The 20,111-nt window shown below is 42.5% G+C and overlaps 1 protein-coding gene across 2 annotated transcripts in view; it reads right to left on the bottom strand.

Moving 5' to 3' along the window:
* The window catches only part of LOC138246411 (H-2 class I histocompatibility antigen, alpha chain-like), a 318,745-nt gene that overhangs the window by 24,409 nt on the left and 274,225 nt on the right, over positions 1-20,111 (bottom strand). The gene's annotated exons all lie outside the window — the stretch shown is intronic.

Raw genomic sequence — 20,111 nt, 5'->3', positions numbered from 1 at the left:
GGATGATAAAGCTTGACAATATTAAAATTGTGACAAGGAGAGTAAAGCATAGAAATAACGCTACCATGTTGTCACTAGAGTCAATAGACTAATTCCTACCCAGGCTATATTAGAGCACAGCATATTAAGCTCTAGTTCTGCCCTTCGGGTTCCCCTGTGAAGACATCATCCCCCATACCTGAGCAAAGGCCTGAAGTCTGCATAAGCAGCTGTAGCGAAGCGTTCAGCAATCAGCATACAGTTGTTGTCATCTGGCTGGAATCTTGCTCTAACGTGTATGGAACAGGGAAGTGTTTTTATAATAAAACAGCTGATGTTCTGAGAAAATGTCCCTACGTAAGGATGTGTGTTTTTCAATGAATACCAGAGACAAAACGTTACAACGTTTACCTGCAACCTATCTTACTGCAGCCTTGAGAGAAGCACAGAGGGCTTGTTTAAGAGCACAGTGCTGGCTTAAGAAAGAACAGCTAGATAGAGAGAAATAAAACAAGACCGCAAATATGGCTATTGTTAATAGTAGTGTATTGCACCCAGTTTATCGCCTGTTGGTGCCCAATTCCATATGAGATCCTTAAATATCTGGTGGCCCTATACTCAGAAGACAAAGGGGAGCAAAGATGTGGAAAAATATGAGATGTGCTCATGGGTGTATGTGACTAGAAGCAATGATCATATTTAGGAAAGAAATGCTAAAAACTTGACAATCGTGATGTTGAGTGTGTTCTCCTGGCCAGCCGGGAAGAGAAAGTGATGTCTCACTTGTGTCACCAGATTGCTTAGGATGGACCAAATTAGAAAAAATATTTTGTTATGCTTTCCATATATTCCTGAGTGAGATATAGGCCATCAAATGAACAGAAAATCAAAAACCATGATTCTTCCACAGTTGATTGAGCTGCACTAATATTAGATAAACGATTAGGCAAACTATATTCCATCAAAACCCACATATATATGATATGACCAGGCTCCAAACATTCTGGGTAAAACGTTCTTAGTTAGCATTCTGGGATTTACATTTGTTCTTGTGAGAAAATATTAAGCAACTTTGCTAAAAAAAAGAAAATAATCTCAACATTTTTCATTATATCTCCAGGCTCCAATGAGACATTGATGCAGAGTTTACAGCAATACATAAACTTTAATGTGCCATAAAAAACATAGGCCCAGATTTAAGAGGGCCTTGCGCCATCTAACAACACATTAGTGTTATTTTTTTACAATAATGTGGCGTTAGATGGCCAAAAACGCCACGCCATATTTACAAAGTGGCACAATGCATGCATTGGGCCACTTTGTAACCCCTTGCACCACATTATGCCTGCACCAGGTTTAATGTATGGAAGGGGGTGTTCCCCCGTTTGGGGGAGCTGACAAAAAAATTACGCAAAGAAATCTAAGAGATTATTTTGCGTCATTTTTTCCGACATTTTTAATGCCTGCTCTGAGCAGATGTTAAAAGGGGGCACCCCATTAGTTACAATGGGCCCCTAAGTACTGTTCAGGGTTAGTGCCAAGATGTTGCACTAACCCTGAACAGTACATCAATAGCGTCAATAACTTTTATGCTATTGCCCCCTACCCTGCTATACGGCGCACACATGGTGGCGGTAGGGGGCGGTAAGGGGCTCAAGAAAAGTGACGCTGCACTGGTTGCAGTGCCACTTTTCTTAAATATGACCCATAGTGTCAGATGGGTGCACAAAGAGGTCAAGGCTGTGCTTGTGTATCTGACACAGATTTGTGGTTAAAAAGCTGCATGTGATACAGAGGTGCTCAAACACCTCGGCACAGAAAGGGTTAAATATGCTGTGGTTCTACGACTACAAAAAAAAAGCCCACAGCAGACCTCACATCTCTTTCTAAGTACCACTCTGAGTATCAACTACTGTATCCACTACCATTCTTCTCCAAAATATGTAAACATCTTGCTTTTAATACAGCAGTCCACCTTTTATTTAGTTTTGTTTAAAGTATATCTGATTTGAAAATTATCTCCAACAAGCAGGTGGAAATCTCTTAATGGGCTAACAGTCCTTCCCTGGGCAGACAGAATCGAAGGTGTCCACCGCACTGGCTGACAGCCAAGCTGCCTGTCAGCATAAAAGTGAGTCCTTTGCTATTCTGTTTGTCCTTGAGTTTTTCTTCCATTCAATCTAATTACAAACTCATAGTAAATTCAGCAAAGCAGGTACTTGTACATCATCTATTTTGCTTGCAGCCTTATGTATGGCTTGACTGATGAATGTATTTTGAGCTTGTAACAGGTTGCAATTTCTAGTTGATTATAGGTAAGAAAACTGTAGTGGCCACTCCTAGCCAAGTCAGCTACATTTGAGGTTTAATTATACGAAATAATCAACTGTAATCACCAGAATACTGCTGCAGGTTATCTTTCTTGGGCACCTGTCTGATTCCATCTGTCGATTTGCCTCTCTTTACGCTAATGGCATCCGCATAGTCCTCTTGGTGTTATTGTCTGTATGATGGCTTTTTGGTGGACTCTGAAACCCCTCTTTAGCGTCTTTTGGTCCTAACCATCCTTGAGTGACGTCTACTGGCTTATCAAGCTTCTTTCTCTAAAGAGTACAGTGAGGATGCTGTTGCCTATGGGTGAACTGGCCACTAGCCTTATATGTCAAATGCCCGTTTGTCCAGCTATATTAATACACTTTTATCCCAGATATATAGGATAAAGTAGCCCCTGCAACACTAAAAGAGTATTACCAGGAATTCCGAAACCATATAGACAAATGTTCACGGCGTTTAAAGTGAACTTCAATTGCCTTTTAATGTGCAGCAGAGGGTATTATGCTCCTTATAATATTTGGTCACATCATCACAATCACATAAACTGCACTGCTAAAGCTCTTGGAGCCTTGTTCTTTCATATGAAAACAATATTATATTGGCAGACATCAAGAATAAAAGTAGAATCTGTAGTGCAAAATTATACACACCAAAAAGCAGTTAATAATTTATTGCAAAAACAGATAATAGAATAAGCTTACTGTAAGTAATATTACAAAATGCTGTAGTCCAGAATGTGCAGGAACATGTGATGACGCAGAAATGAAGGTTTTACATTTGTTAGCGCATAAACGTAGTGTAGCAATAATCAAGTGTGACTTTAACCGAACTAATAAAGATTGTACGGGGACAAATGTGCCCTCAGAGTAGTTCGCCAACATTTATAAGCGTGCTTTATATAACATGATGTATTAGAATTGTACTAATCTGACATAACCGTAAACGTGTGCCATGATTTGCTTGTTTGAAATGTTTTAGCTTAGCATAACTTTAGTGGAGGCTTTGGCCTAGTTGCCTGTCTCACGGTTTACATGCTCGTATTTTTCCAATGTGCTAATAAAAGTGTATTCTTGCTTGAAGCTGTACTTTTCCAGTGAGATCGTTCACATGCTTATCTTTAAGGTTTCGTGCCAGCCTGGCATCTTCTTCTTTGCTCCAAGGTCAATCTGCAGGTGCAGACAATGGACGCTCTGAAAGTGAGTTAATAGGTAAAATATGTTGCAACTTACGTTCCCGACTCCAAGGATAATGTATGCTTAGGTAGAAGCTTGTGAACTGTAGTTTTTGATTGGACAATTTGAAGCCAACCTATGAACCCTCCAATGGAAGACCCTACTGGACTTGAACTGTTGTCTATTTAAACCAGGTGCACAAGAGGAAAGCAGCCATTACGAACTTTACCAGCCATTGCCCGCCATTTGCAGGACATTGCAGCTATTATGGCCCATCTTGCTGCGATGCCATTTTGAAAGAGACTTTGATGCTTTCTCTAATCGAGAGAAAGAGACTTTAAGAAATTCTCGCCCTAGAGACTTTAACTTTGATTTGCCCCTTTGCATGAAGTAATAGTTTTGTCCTTTTATCTTGCCGCTGTGAGGCAATTGCCCCGTCCACCCTGCCCTTTTGCCCCCGTCCCATGCTGATCGAAACTGGTACCTGTGAGACGAAGACTTCCTTGAATGCTGATTGAATTTGGTAAATATGAAAGGAAATTGTACAATTGCATTGTGTTTCTTTTAGGTAACCAACTGCTGATTTTTGATAAGAACCCTAGTTAGGAGTTTTCCAAATTAATGTTGCTAAATTGTTTTTGCATGAAGTCCCACATGCAGATGCTAATTTGAGGTTAGATGAGGATTCATCTGTCGCACGATGCAATTTGAGACCTTGTTATGCTGACCAATGTATGCAATTAGCTCATTACAGATTATAGTTTTAGTGGTTTGCATTGCTATTATCGAATGTATTATTATTCAAATGCTGCATAGATTGCATCTGTTTCGTCGTTATGGACAGCTATTAATGTTCATTTACATATATCATTTGGTGTTGAGACACGTTTATATCGTGCTAGCTTTGTTAATATAGGGAAATAAATTCATTAACTTTGAATAAACTGGTGTGGTTATTCATGACCGAAAGGTCATGGTTCGCCGAAATGTTTTCTGGATTAATTGTGAAGTGTTATGTTGATCAGGGTATTGCTTATGTTCGTTATTGATTATTGATTGATTAAATTGATTACTCTCGGGTGAAGAGAGCCCCACTTGGTCAAAAGATTCATCGACCTAAGAGCGTCCCAATACAGGTAATTTATTAGTCCGGAACGCTCTATCAGTAGATGGTAGCAGAGGATGGTTTCGCCCTTTGGGACCCCACTCGAGGGAACGGTTTCGCCCTTTGGGACCCCATTCGAGAGGTATATGGTGTTGAATTAACGGTTTCGCCCTTTGGGACCCCACTCGAGAAGTTGAATTAGATTTTTCTTGGGTAAAACAGATTGAGAGAATGATGATGGGCTAAGTCCCCCGCGACTTTCCCGGGATCTCGGAGCTTGCGAATGGAGAGAATGGAGGTGTGAGATCGGCGTTGGCGGTACTAGTGACGGTATGAGTGAAGTTAGGGTTTTGCGCTTGCACAGCTTATTGCCGCAGATTGTTTGAAAAGGTTGCGAGGACTTTAGAGAATAGCGGAGGTGCGACTCCGAGTGTGAGAGTAGGGAAGTCGTCGAACTTCATGTGTATGTGGCGCTTTGTGCAGGAAAAAGGTCCACGTGGTTGTTGTTTTTGAGACGGGCCCTGCGAGGTCAAGAGACTCCGGAGTATGTTGAAAAGTGTATGAGACACTTGTTTTATGTTGTGGTCTGGTCGGTTTAGTAGGTTGACCGGGCGTGGTCAACGAGTCGGTACGTGTGTTAAGGGAGTGAAAGAAACTTCGACTTCGGGCTTTGACAAATTCTAAGTGCACTAGAATAGATCATTATCAAGTTGAGAGCAGATCTGCGGGTCAGATTTGCTTGCGAAAGTGGGGACCGAGAAAGATGGAATAACTGCCGAGGCTAGTGAAAAATCCCTAAGGTCCTGAAGCGATTGTGTTACCCTTCCTGTAGTAAACCGACAGATCTGTTTTATTATTATTTGGTTGCTCGCGATACATGCTAGAAGTTGTTACGAGAGGAGCTGAGTGAAGGAGGACTAGCCGCGAGGCTTTGTCAGCCGCAGTGTGTGTGAGTGTGACGTCACTAGGAGCCGCGCTGGGATAGGTTGGTTGCAGAGAAGGGTCGCGCACGGATTGGACGCAGTCCGTGGGGCTCGATTGGAAGGGGGAAAGGCAAGCGAAGAGTATTCCGGGAATTAAAGTCACTTATTGATTACAAATTTTGTGAAATAAAAGACGAGAAAATGAAATTTTTGAAAGCATTAAAGAGTGCGATGAAGGGGGAGTCTTACATTAAAGCGAGCGTAGGAGAGGAGACGCCACCCGAAGGTACACCAGCTTACATTGCAATGGAGGAAAGGGGGGTAGCTCCGTGCCTTTGGCTAAAGCAATGGCACAAGCTGACAGAGAAACATGGGAGCGTAGCGTTCCCGATCCATGGGACATTCAATATAAGGATCTTAGAGAATTTGAGATTCGCGATGTACGACATGAAGGTACCTCCAAGGCCAGCACAGTTTGAGGCTCTAGCGATTTGGGAACTAATGGCTAGACAGCAACAGCAAAAGAAGTTCGAGACCAGGATAAGAAAGGCAGAAAAGACACTAGCGGACGCTAGGTGGGATAATGCACAGAAGGTGTGGAGGTCAGATATATTGCAGGGGATAAAATTGTTTCCCGCAATTGCTAAGGAAGAAGAGGCGACAGGCAAGAAAGCTACCTGTAAGACAAACAGGAGGTGTTCCAAAGATAGAGAAGACGAGTCAGATGATGAGGAGTTCATCAGGCAATTGCTGAACGACCGTCCACCACCTTATGTAGAGAGTGAAAAAGGTCCAAGTACCAGTTCTGCCCCTCCGGCACCGGTACAGAATAATGAAACTCAGAGTTCAGAAACGCCATCGGGATCTAAGGACCCGAGTTTACTGTTTACCCCGCAGATACCGCAGGTGAGGAGAATATATCCAGATGTGCCTATTTTGAAAACAGCAGAAAATTATCTGCCGCAGGTCCCAAGGTACTACAGCAGTGACAACAGTACGGGAATGATTCTAGATCCAACCGTAATGGGAGTACAGAATGGTCGCAACCCAACATTGGCACAAGCTGAATCAACTCAGTTTTTGATGCCTCAAAAGCAGATGCAGGGGGGAACCGCACATGCTCAGATGACAGGGAGTCAGACGGGCATGCCGGCAATGATGACCCATAGTGTAGGAATGAACATGCCTCAGAACCTAGGGAATGGACAGAACCCAGATGCGATATCCCTACCCATTACTGTAGGTCCACCGGTACCTTTGTACGTTCAGCCTAACTCAGGTATGAGTGGTCAAGGATCAATGGTGCAGAGTGGGACGGAAAGGAGGTGCATAGAAAACACTCCAGAGACAACTCCGATAGTGGCTCTGCCAACTGGATCTGGGTCCTTGATGGAGTTTAGTCCCATATGTGCTCAGTCAACAGCGGCGAGGTCGAGTCCCCCACTGATGATACCGCTATCATCGAACACTGAAAAGTTGCCGCAACCATCAATGGCAGTCGATGTGAATGCTACACTGATGGGGCTGAATGCGCAACAGCTGACACAGTGGTTCAACAGTCTAAATTCCACACAAAGCTCAGCCAGTGGGAAAGGAGAAGAGGACTATCTGAATAGGGTCAGGTTGAACATGGAAGCAGAAGAATTGGTGGAAGGGACTATGGGTGTGAATAGGTTAGAGTCCTACTCGGAAGAAGAGCTGAGGTATCTATGTCCCAGGATTACGAGAGAAGTGAACAAGGTACATAGAAGCTTGCAAGAAATAGCTGACAAAAACGGGATTGAGATAGACAAGACAAAACACTTGAGCAGGAGCTATAGATTGGATTTCAGGTCCACAGACTTTGAACACATGAGGTCAGCAGGCATGAAAACGCACCTTAGAGAATTGCTGCAGAGTGCACAAGTGTGGAGGTGCTTAGACAAATGGGAAAGCAGGTGGGCAAAGAAAAAGGAAAAGAAGAAAGACAGTGTCCCAGAGCACAACGAGAAAAGACCACAGAGTAGTGATGCAATAACCATGTTACCAATGAGGGAGACAGCAGGGGGAAAATTAATACATGTACCGTGGCACAGAAGCGACATTCAGTCTTTTACGGATGATTTTCCCAAACTGAGAGAGAAGCCGATTGAATGGTATCAACAGACTGATAGGTTTGTGAAGCTTGCAAAATGTCTTTGGGAAGACCTGAACACCCTCTTTGAGATTGTGGTTCCGGCAGATTTGTGGGAAGATTGCAAAAGGGCTGTAGGTTGGCCGACAAGTGAAACAGAGAGAGACAGGGATACGGGTGCACCATCACCTATGGTGATGAGCTTGTACTATAAGGTGACTGAGCATTTGAAGACGAAGGTTGCCGCGAAAAATGTGGATTGGCAGAAGATTGATCGAACTGCCCAAGAGGCTAAAGAGTCGATTCATGGTTACTATGAGAGGTTGTTGAAGGCGTTCAAGAACTACAGTGGCACGGAAACAATAGAGGCGAAGGACATGCTTCATTTTGTGTTTAGATTTGTGGAAGGGCTGAGACCAGAGATAAGTCAGATGATAAAGACGCATTTGATTTGTTGGCAGTCGAAACCGATTGATGAGGTGTTGAATTATGCGAAATACTGTAGCGACGAAATTGAGGTGAAACAGAAAAGGTTGAAAGAGAAAGTGATGGTGATGCAACTTAAAGCAGCTCAGACAGGTCTGCAAGGTTTGCAAGGGTTGCAAGGGTTCCAACAGCAGATACCGTAGCCGCAACCGCAGGGAAATATGGTGTTTCAGCCACAGGCGAGAGGCAGAGGCAGAGGAGGCTTTGGGAGTAATGGTCCGGATTTGAACACTGTTGTGATTCCGAATGGTGTGCAGGCAATGAAAAAGGTGATGCCGTGTCACGTGTGCGGAATCGTCGGAGATTGGAAACGCGAGTGCCCGATGGTGGTGCAGGAAGGTGCAGGTGTTGGTCAGCAAAACAATGATGTCAATGCATTCCAGACAATGAGGGGACCGAAAATGAGAGGTCCAAACCCAAATTTTCAGACCATAAATCAGCTGCAGGGATTACAGCCCATGCAGCCGCAGCAGATGCCTGGTATGCAGATGACGCAAATGCAGCCAATGCAACAGCAGTTACCCATGGTACCTAATCAGCAAATGCAAATACCCTTGGCACCAGTGAGTCAGCAGCAAGTGATGCTTCCTCCACAGGTCTCGAGTCAGGTGATGAGTACAAATGGCACAGTACAACAGTTCCCATTACACAGTGAGAATGGAATAAACAATGTATGGGAGAGTGAAAGTTCAGATGAGGAGGGAAATTGTGTGCTTGCAGCATCCTTGGAAGTTGATCAAAAGGGTCCATATGTAGAGGGAAGAGTCATGGGTCATCGTGTTTCATTCTTGGTTGACACAGGAGCCACACGTTCAACTGTTAGGAGCATTGAAGTACCAAATTTGCCACTCTCAGGGAGGACAGTTCAAGTGGTGGGAGTAGCAAACAGGCACCTGATGAACCCAATCACAGATCCAGTACCAGTCAGCATTGGCAACTATCAAGGGTTACATAATTTTGTGGTATGTGACTCAAGCCCGATAGCACTGTTAGGGAGAGACTTATTGTGCAAATTGGGATGTTCGATTATGTGTTCACACGATGGAATCAGAATTCAGACGAGCAGTGATGGGGAAGAAGAGGACAGTGTAGAAGGGGATGAGATGGAAACTGTCGATGAAGAATATCCTCTGATTAACCTTCTTCCGATGATAACTGAAGAAGATATTCCAGCTGAATTACGGGAAACAGTCGGAAAGGAAGTGTGGGATATGACAGGAAAAGAGGTGGGATTGGTGAAAGGAGTGGAACCAGTGAAAGTGACTGTAAAACCCAATGTAACCTTTCCCCAGACCCCACAATACCACATGGCACAAGACACCCTCATGAAAGTCGCCCAACTCATTGACGAGTTTGTAAAACAGGGAGTACTGAAAGAAGTGTTAAGAAGTCCATGTAATTCACCAATCATGGGACTAATAAAGCCGAGTGGAAAGGTCCGAATTGTGCAGGACTTGAGGAAAATAAATGACATCGTAGTTAAATGTTGCCCTGTAGTACCGAATCCAGCTGTGATAATGTTTCAAATTCCTTGCGATGCCGAGTGGTTCTCAGTCATCGATTTGTCACAAGCATTCTTTTCGGTGCCTCTTCATGAGGACAGCCAATTTCTCTTTTGTTTCAAATTCTTAGACAGAGTTTACAGTTGGTGTCGAATTCCTCAAGGGTTTTCGGAGTCACCGTCAATTTTCAATCAGATTCTAAAGAAGGACTTGGAAGCGTTAGAATTGCCATTCGAGTCAACCCTAGTACAGTACATCGATGACTTACTGATTGCATCCAAGACAGAAAGTGGCTGCACAGCCGACACCATTGCTCTGCTGAACCATTTGGGAAGGAATGGACACAAGGTGTCTCCTTCAAAGTTGCAGTTCTGTCAGAAGAAAGTTAAATACTTGGGTCACCAGATAGAGAAAGGGTCACGGAGAATAATGAAGGAAAGAATAACAAGTGTACTTCAAATGAGTCCACCAAAGACGAGGAGGGAGGTGAGGAAGTTTTTGGGGATGGTGAGCTACTGTCGCCAGTGGATTCCCAACTTCTCAACTCTAGCAAAGCCTTTACTGAAACTGACCCAGAAGGATGCTTTGGATGAAATTGAGCTGAAAGGAGATGAGATGGATGCTTTTATTGAATTGAAAGAATGCATGTGTAGGGCTCCAGCTTTAGGTATGCCTGATTACACAAAGCCTTTCACATTGTTTTGTCATGAACGTGATGCATGTTCTTTGTCTGTCTTGACCCAAGCCCATGGTGGCATAAACAGACCAGTAGCGTATTTTTCAGCTACTTTGGATCCGGTTGCAGCAGCACTTCCAGGGTGTTTGCGCGCCGTAGCAGCAGTTGGTATCAGCCTCACTCAGAGTGAAGGAATAGTGATGGGACACCCATTAACAGTCATGGTCCCTCACTCAGTTGAGATACTTTTGACCCGCTCCCGAACGCAACACATGACTGGAGCAAGACTCACAAGGTATGAAACAATAATTCTGGGCTCACCGAATGTGCAGCTGAAAAGGTGCACTACGTTGAATCCAGCAACCTTGCTTCCCGGTGAAAACGCTGAAATTGAGAATGCTGAAGACGTCGAGCATGACTGCCTTCAGGTGACTGAATTTTGCACAAAACCTCGACCTGACATTAAGGATACTAAGCTTGATGAAAATGACCAAATTGTTTTTGTTGATGGGTCATGTTTAAGAGATGCATTGGGAATATTGAAAGCAGGATATGCTGTATGTACTGTCACAGGTGTCTTGGAAGCGTCCTGGCTTCAAGGAGTCTATTCCGCACAAGTAGCAGAGCTTGTAGCCCTTACAAGAGCATGCCAACTGTCTACATTGATGAAGGTTACCATTTACACTGATAGTCAGTACGGGTTTGGAATTGTGCATGACTTTGGGCAACTATGGTCACAGAGAGGTTTCCTGACCTCTTCAGGGTCCCCAGTGAAAAACGGGGAGAGAATAAGGGAATTGTTACATGCCATTCAAATGCCAGCCGAAATTGCAGTGGTAAAGTGTAGTGCTCATACAAAAGGACAGGACTATGTTTCCCTGGGAAATGCATATGCGGATCAAGTCGCAAGATTTTGTGCCTTGAACTGTATATTGCTCAGGGATGAATGGAATTCGATAAATGAGCCAGAGCTCGAACCAGCTGAAGCTTTTGCCTTGAAGGTCGTGGATACAATGGATGAACTAAAAGCATTACAGAATAGTGTCAGGGAGGATGAAAGAGTTTCCTGGATTAAGGCACAATGTACAAAGAGACCAGATGAGATATGGGTTTCAAATGAGGGAAAATTTGTCTTACCAAATGGTCTCTTATCGCAGCTAGCGCGGTTCTATCATGGGCAGGCTCACCTAGGGAGAGATGCCATGATAAGATTGTTCAAAACTGATTGGTTTAACCCCAGATTCCGTCAAGTTGCAGAAGCAGTCTGCCATCGATGTGTCATTTGTCAGCAAATGAACCCAGGAAAGGGAACGGTTGTGAACGTGAGCCACATCGGTAGGGCAGGTGGCCCGTTCAGTAGAATGCAGATGGACTTTATTGAGATGCCTGTGCATGGAGGTCTGAAGTATGTGTTGGTGATTGTGTGCATTTTTAGTCACTGGATTGAAGCATACCCCACACGTAGGAATGACAGCCTTACAGTTGCAAAACTATTGTTGAGGGAGTTAATACCACGTTTTGGATTCCCGATCTCTTTAGAATCAGATAGAGGAAGTCACTTCAATAACGAGGTGATAAAGTTACTTTGCGCAGCGCTGAACATTGAGCAAAAACTGCATTGTAGCTATCGCCCAGAAGCCTCAGGACTGGTGGAACAAATGAATGGTACACTGAAATCAAGAATGGCGAAAATATGTGCATCGACAAATTTGAAATGGCCTGACGCATTGCCCTTGGTGTTAATGTCAATGAGAAACACCCCTGACAGAAAGACTGGATTGTCCCAGCACGACATTCTCATGGGCAGGGCCATGAGACTTCCTGCAGTTCCCGCAAACGCGCTTTTGAATATTACAGATGATATGGTGTTAGACTACTGCAAAGGTCTGGCTGACGTGGTTCGCTCTTTCTCTCACCAGGTGGAAGCAACCACCTTGCCACCGATCCAAGGTCCAGGACACACACTGAAAGCAGGTGACTGGGTCGTGGTAAAGAAGCACGTGAGGAAGTCGTGTTTGGAACCCCGTTGGAAAGGCCCTTTCCAAGTGATCCTGACGACAACTACCGCTGTGAAGTGTGCGGGAGTTCCCAACTGGATTCACGCCAGTCATACAAAGAAAGTGTTGTGTCCCACAGATGAGGAAGTTGAAGCGCTGAAACTGCCAGTTCCTGATAACAAAGTGCCGAGCGCTGAGACAGAGCAAAACAGAACTAGAAGCGAACAGGCAGAAATAGAGGAGAGAGAGATATTCTCTGAGGACGAAACAACCGATTCACTTGGGGAAGACCAAGGAGAAACCTCAGACAGTGACGAAGCAGCTGAAGGTAATAAAGAGCCTGAAACAGCTGAGGGTAACAAAGAGCCTGAAGCAGCTGAAGGTGACAAAGAGCCTGAAGCAGCTGAAAGTGACAAAGAGTCTGAAGAAAGTAACGGTGACAAAAGGCTCGAAAGAGGTGAAGAAGCAGGAGAGCCTGATCAGAGGAGGGCTTTCCCAGAAGCAGACGGTACAGAGAAAGAAAAGGAAAACCTGATTGACTCCCCAGAAGGAGGGGACAAGGCAGAACAGAACGAAACTGTTCAAACTCCTTCAGAAGAGATCGCAGGTCCATCAAGTGGACACAGTGCAAAGAAAAGACCGAGTATATCACCAGTAAAAGTAAAGACTAGAGAAAAGTTGAAAGACGGTGAAGGGCCAAAAGTGAAAGAGAAAAGAAAGGAAGTGTCTGTCGTGTTACCAACATCAAGTGAAGAAAAAGACTTTGCCAAAGAGGAAAGTACCAGTGAGGCAGAATCAAAGAGAGATGCAAAATTGAAAAGGAAAAGGATACCAAACAGGAGATATTCCGGTCCAGAATGGGCATATGTAGTCAATGACGATTGGACTGACGAATTTGTATCTCTTAGCCTCGAGAACGAAGAAGAAGAGATACCAATAGAAAAGAAAAGTTTTATGGACACTATTGACTGAAAAAAAAAAAAAAAAAAAAAAAAAAAAGCCGATAAATGACATTGCTTGCTATAATCTAACGTGATACAACCAGCTGAGACATTGCTAAACTGGATGAGACATTTGCTAACTTGATAAGACTTTGAAAACCTGATTGACTCTAAAACCCGATTTGAGACAACGTTGCTAACTGAAAAAAAAAAAAAAAAAAAAAAGGCTGAGTTATTGCCGAATTGAGACAAATGCTGCTAACCGATAAGTGACTGTGCTCCTGAAGAAAACTGTGTGAACATTGCGCTCGTTCAGCTTTGTAACTAATTGCTACATCGTTTTTTTTTATAAGTGCTTCTAGCTCTCTGATTCTATACAGATCATGACACAAAACAGTAGAATGAAATATTGTAAATATGCGTGTATAGGCTTGATAGCTGCATGTGTACTAATAATAATGGCAATAGTGCTTGCAACGCGTGGTAAGGGTGAGAATGAGAAAATTGATGCTTCTACTTTTGCTCCTGTTACTGTCACTGAACTAACCGCATTGAAAAGACTAGAATTAGATGAGAGACACTTGCATGATAAGAAGGAACTTTCGTATAATGTTTTCTATCGCTTGCTAACAGAATATGTTGAGACTATGGATGCGAAAGACTGTTATGTGTGTACACAGATACCGACATCGGTAAAGGAAGGGGTGATTTATCATCACATGCCTCTTACATATGGGATTACATGTAGTATAGTAACTTCTAGATTTTATGGTCAAACTAACATACAGTATTTTTACTCAAATTATGATGTTACTTTTGCATATGTTCCTATAATCACGCAGCTAAGCCAGATTGCTAAGGATTGGGATGCTAAAATAATGAGGGAATTTTTCGAGCCAATGCAACCTTTTGAAACAGCTCACGCTCATAGGGAAAATCTTACCTGCTCGCTCTCTGCAGTAGAAATAAGCTTTTTAGATCGCACAGATGATAGAAGGGCACAAATGAATGCGAAATTAGAAAAAGAGCTAAGTAAGAGGACTTCAGTAGATAATTATGCTTTTGCCGCAATAAAAACACAAGGAAAAATAGCTTTAGACGCTTGCCATGTAGGGAAATTTTGTATATATCGTGGTGAATCTTATTATGATAACATTTTTGTGAGAGCGAGTGAATGTAAACATACGTTTATCTTTAAGGCCAAATGGACATTCATGCTGAACGGACTTGACCCTGTCATACCGGGTGTATATTACATTTGCGGGCATAATGCCTATTATCGTCTCCCAAAGGGATGGTGGGGGAGATGTTATTTGGGTATAGTGTTCCCAAAGGTTTATCAACTGGATGACCTATTGGTGATTCCAAAGACGTCTGGATCTCATCGTATCCAGAAAAGAGAGACCGCAGCTGCTGTGGTAGGTGATATATTTGGAGCCATGATTCCTTCATTAGGAGTTGTGTTGAATTCCATCAAAATAAGAAAGTTGTCTACTATAGTGGATAACATGTTGACAACGTTTTCAGGTGCTATAATCCTGATAGATGCTGAACTTGCAGCAGAAAGAGCTATGACTCTTCAAAACAGGCTTGCCCTAGACATTCTTTTAGCAAAGGATGGCGGCGTTTGCAGAATGCTTGGTGCGCGTCACTGTTGTACGTATATTCCAGACAACAGTGTGAAAATTAAAACAATGCTTGCAAATTTAACGAAAGAGAGTGCAGATTTGAAGGAATTGAAAGAACCAGGAGTGTGGGAGAAAGTTGGAAAGGGAATTGCTTCAGTGGGAAATTGGCTTGGTGGCATTTGGAATGGAATATTACTAAAAATAATACAGGGAATATTAATAGTACTGATTTGCATCTTTGGAATTTGGGGAATAAAAAGGGGAATAATAATTCATGGCAAAAATTAAAAGAAGGAAGGAAGAGAAAATAATGAAAAGAATGGCAGAAGAATACAATGCAAGAACAAGGGGAACTAAAAGGCAAAGAGAACTGACAGAATTTTAATGGAATAAAATTTGTGTGAATAGTTTTGTGTGATGACAAGTAGTCATCAGAGGAGGGATTGATGACGCAGAAATGAAGGTTTTACATTTGTTAGCGCATAAACGTAGTGTAGCAATAATCAAGTGTGACTTTAACCGAACTAATAAAGATTGTACGGGGACATATGTGCCCTCAGAGTAGTTCGCCAACATTTATAAGCGTGCTTTAAATAACGTGATGTATTAGAATTGTACTAATCTGACATAACCGTAAACGTGTGCCATGATTTGCTTGTTTGAAATGTTTTAGCTTAGCATAACTTTAGTGGAGGCTTTGGCCTAGTTGCCTGTCTCACGGTTTAGATGCTCGTATTTTTCCAATGTGCTAATAAAAGTGTATTCTTGCTTGAAACTGTACTTTTCCAGTGAGATCGTTCACATGCTTATCTTTAAGGTTTCGTGCCAGCCTGGCATCTTCTTCTTTGCTCCAAGGTCAATCTGCAGGTGCAGACAATGGACGCTCTGAAAGTGAGTTAATTGGTAAAATATGTTGCAACTTACGTTCCCGACTCCAAGGATAATGTATGCTTAGGTAGAAGCTTGTGAACTGTAGTTTTTGATTGGACAATTTGAAGCCAACCTATGAACCCTCCAATGGAAGACCCTACTGGACTTGAACTGTTGTCTATTTAAACCAGGTGCACAAGAGGAAAGCAGCCATTACGAACTTTACCAGCCATTGACCGCCATTTGCAGGACATTGCAGCTATTATGGCCCATCTTGCTGCGACGCCATTTTGAAAGAGACTTTGATGCTTTCTCTAATCGAGAGAAAGAGACTTTAAGAAATTCTCGCCCTAGAGACTTTAACTTTGATTTGCCCCTTTGCATGAAGTAATAGTTTTGTCCTTTTATCTTGCCGCTGTGAGGCAATTGCCCCGTCCACCCTGCCCTTTTGCCCCCGTCCCATGCTGATCGAAACTGGTACCTGTGAGACGAAGACTTCCTTGAATGCTGATTGAATTTGGTAAATATGAAAGGAAATTGTACAATTGCATTGTGTTTCTTTTAGGTAACCAACTGCTGATTTTTGATAAGAACCCTAGTTAGGAGTTTTCCAAATTAATGTTGCTAAATTGTTTTTGCATGAAGTCCCACATGCAGATGCTAATTTGAGGTTAGATGAGGATTCATCTGTCGCACGATGCAATTTGAGACCTTGTTATGCTGACCAATGTATGCAATTAGCTCATTACAGATTATAGTTTTAGTGGTTTGCATTGCTATTATCGAATGTATTATTATTCAAATGCTGCATAGATTGCATCTGTTTCTTCATTATGGACAGCTATTAATGTTCATTTACATATATCATTTGGTGTTGAGACACGTTTATATCGTGCTAGCTTTGTTAATATAGGGAAATAAATTCATTAACTTTGAATAAACTGGTGTGGTTATTCATGACCGAAAGGTCATGGTTCGCCGAAATGTTTTCTGGATTAATTGTGAAGTGTTATGTTGATCAGGGTATTGCTTATGTTCGTTATTGATTATTGATTGATTAAATTGATTACTCTCGGGTGAAGAGAGCCCCACTTGGTCAAAAGATTCATCGACCTAAGAGCGTCCCAATACAGGTAATTTATTAGTCTGGAACGCTCTATCACATGCAGAGGCATTCTATCTTTATTGTAATGACCCGCAGAGTGCAAAGAATAAACAGCTTGTTATGAATCTCTTCTTTCTACTGATCATTTTTCATTTGAGAAAAACATATCAGAAAAAGGAACATCCATCTCTCAATTTCGTTATTTAAATTGCAGCTCTAGTTATGCTGTGTGACCTGCTTTCCAGCTTGGCTGCAGGTTTTGGCAGCACACATTATCACGTCACAGTTCAACTGTAATAACTTTTATAGTTGAGGAGCTACATTATTTCATTATTACAGTAGAATCTATAGAGCAAAATTAAACATACAAAAAAGCAGTTAAATATTTGTTGCAAAAAGGTATTAGAGTCAGTTTATTACAAGTCAGATTTAAACACTCCTATAATTCAGAATGTGTCTAAGTATCTTTCCTATAATTACGTAGAGCATGCAAAAATTAAACATGTTGCCAGAAATATCTACTTTGGGGTTATGGTCGTTCAAATTGAAAAACAGAGCAGATGAAGGAAAAGCCAATACTGAAGCTTTAATTATAAGCAGACCAGGGAAAAGGCAGCTAGAAGAACTCAACTATAATAGGTTATGGCAGCCATGTGATTTGTTTATTACAGGCAATTGAAAATGTCACAGGTTGCCTATAATGGACAGTACCCTAATGTACTAAATTGTCAGGCTCCTGCTTATCACCCTTCATACAGTACTACGGGTGGTTTAACTCTTGTCACGTCTGTGTAACCATTTCCTGTCCTAAAACATATACCCAACATTACAATTAGAAATGTCGATGGCAACAGGTAAATTCAAATACATGCATGTAGCTGGTCTCAGATTGCGGCTATTCCAGTACTTCCACCTATTGCTTTACTGGTAGGTTCTGCATAGCTGGTAGGTGGCCCTCTGGTATGGATGGCACTTTCAGCTAAGTGATGCTTTTAACATTGCAAGTGACAGCATAATACTGAAACACTGTCGTTCCGGGTAGCTTCTTATTACTGATTTGGACATAAACAAGAGTTTCTCCCCAAATCAGTAGTACAAGTAATGCAGTAATTCCACGTGCAGTATTACCACATGTGAAATCACTGCATATTTTTCTGAGAAAACCTGGAGGAATTTGTCCCAACAACAATGTCCAGAAATTGCGAATGAGATGACGAAATTAGTGCAGCAGCCCTGAATGCAGATTTATGGCCAGATGTAGGAAACATCTGGATTGCGACTCACAAAATGCGAGTCGGACCGACTCGCAATTTGCGCGTCGCAATCCAGAATGTTGGATGGTGTCCCTGACACCATCTGCGACTCGCAAGGGGGTCGCAAAGGCCCACCTCATTAATATTAATGAGGTGGGTCGCAATTTGCGACCTCCTTGCGAGTGGCAGCACTCACAGGGATGGTGGCCTGCTGGAGACAGCAGACCACCATGCCTGTGACTGCTTTTAAATAAAGCTGTTTTTTTTTTTTTTTTTGTAATGCAGGCCGTTTTCCTTAAAGGATAACGAGATGCATTACAAAACTAAAAAATGAAACGTTTCCGTTTCATTTTTTCAGAGCAGACAGTGGTCCATAGGACCACTGCCTGCTCTGAAAAAATGTTTTTCATACCATTCACAAAGGGGAAGGGGTCTCGTGGGGACCCCTTCCCTTTTGCGAACGGGTTACCACCAGTGTGGCACTGGTGGTAACTGCGATTGCTTTGCGAACGCGTTCGCAGTCACAAAACAATACAGCATCACTGTGCGACTCACAATTAGGAAGGGGAATACCCCTTCCTAATTACGATTCGCAGTCCCATTTTGCGAGTTGGTAACCAGGTTACCGACTCGCAAAACGGGGATTGGGCATCGCAATGTGCTTTTTGCACGTCGCAAACAGCGAAATTCGCTGTTTGCGACGTGCAAAAAGCTTTGAACATCTGGCCTGTTATTCCTCATTCCGTATTAGATCCATATCACATTACTCATTATTCTGCATCCCAGGATTGCTGGTCCCTCAGTAATTTCAGGTGTGAAAAGACAGTGCTGTACTTATTGCCTTATTTGTGATGTAGGCCTACATGCTATGTGTGAAATGCCAGGATATGTTGCAGGTCTTGCATGTCATAGAATGCTTAACAGCTATACGTTTAGGTTCAAACTCTTGAGTAAATACTGTCAAAAGTTGTATTATAAATAAGTATTCGTGGGGACAGTACATGTGTTGTATATACGTTGCACAGTGGGTGCATTAGTGTTTCTTTTTTGACGTTATTTAATTCTATTGGGTTATATATTGTCTTAAATACCCAATTATCTACTTGCGTCAAACTGGCAAGTTCCAAATTGCACGTTGTGTCTGAGATGTTATAAAGAATGTTTTTAGACACTTCTTTGTCTTGCTAGAAAGTATGCAATGAAAGTGGACTTAGGTACTTCTTTGAAATAGTCTTGTGAAACAAAAGGTTGGGCATTTCTAAGTGAGCATTTAGATTTGTAGGTTCCTTGCTGGAAGACTTCAATCAGATGTTTGGGGAATGGTTGATAGGTGGGAATGTTAAAGCTCTTAGCAACTGAAGATAGAGAATCCATGCTAATAAAGATGCCTATGCCTACATAGCACACTATGACATCTCTAACAGTTGACAGCGAGTACATGTATCCTTAACTCTGTTGGTGTCTGTGGTTAGTGCTAGCCTGTGAGTCCCCTTTCATGCTATGAAATGCACAAATTGGTAGAACATTTAGTGACTACGCAATGCTAGGAGAGGAAATTGGGTAGTGAGTGGTTAAGCAGGCAGGATATTCTCCCTATGCTGAGAAATGCTTTATATGTAACTTAGGAGCTATCAGAATAAAATGACTTATTCACTAGCTGGCTGTGCTCGCACTGAAGACTCCATGTGGCACTGATGAATCATTCTTGTGGAGAAGCTTCCACCTCACACTGGTCGGGATGTTTGCACATTACCCATGCCAATGAATGATCATTACTTGCCTGGTGTTACAGTACGGAATGGGTGGTCACTGAGTACCCTTTCCACCTTTGGAGAAGGGGGCACTAAAGCCTCTCCCTGTGGTGCATATCTCACAGACAGCCTATGGGCTTCACGGCTGCACTCATAACATGACCTACAAATTATTTTGTGTACAATATTATCTTCACAAGAAAGTTCTTCCTCCTTAGGTTCTGGAATAGGAAGAGATATTTAGTTGATCAATCTCCAAGAACTGAATGGAGCATT

This window comes from Pleurodeles waltl, chromosome 7 (assembly GCF_031143425.1).
Source record: "Pleurodeles waltl isolate 20211129_DDA chromosome 7, aPleWal1.hap1.20221129, whole genome shotgun sequence".
NCBI lineage: Eukaryota > Metazoa > Chordata > Amphibia > Caudata > Salamandridae > Pleurodeles > Pleurodeles waltl.
The sequence above is the reverse complement of the archived record's forward strand: the minus strand, read 5'-3'. Positions and strand labels throughout refer to the sequence as shown.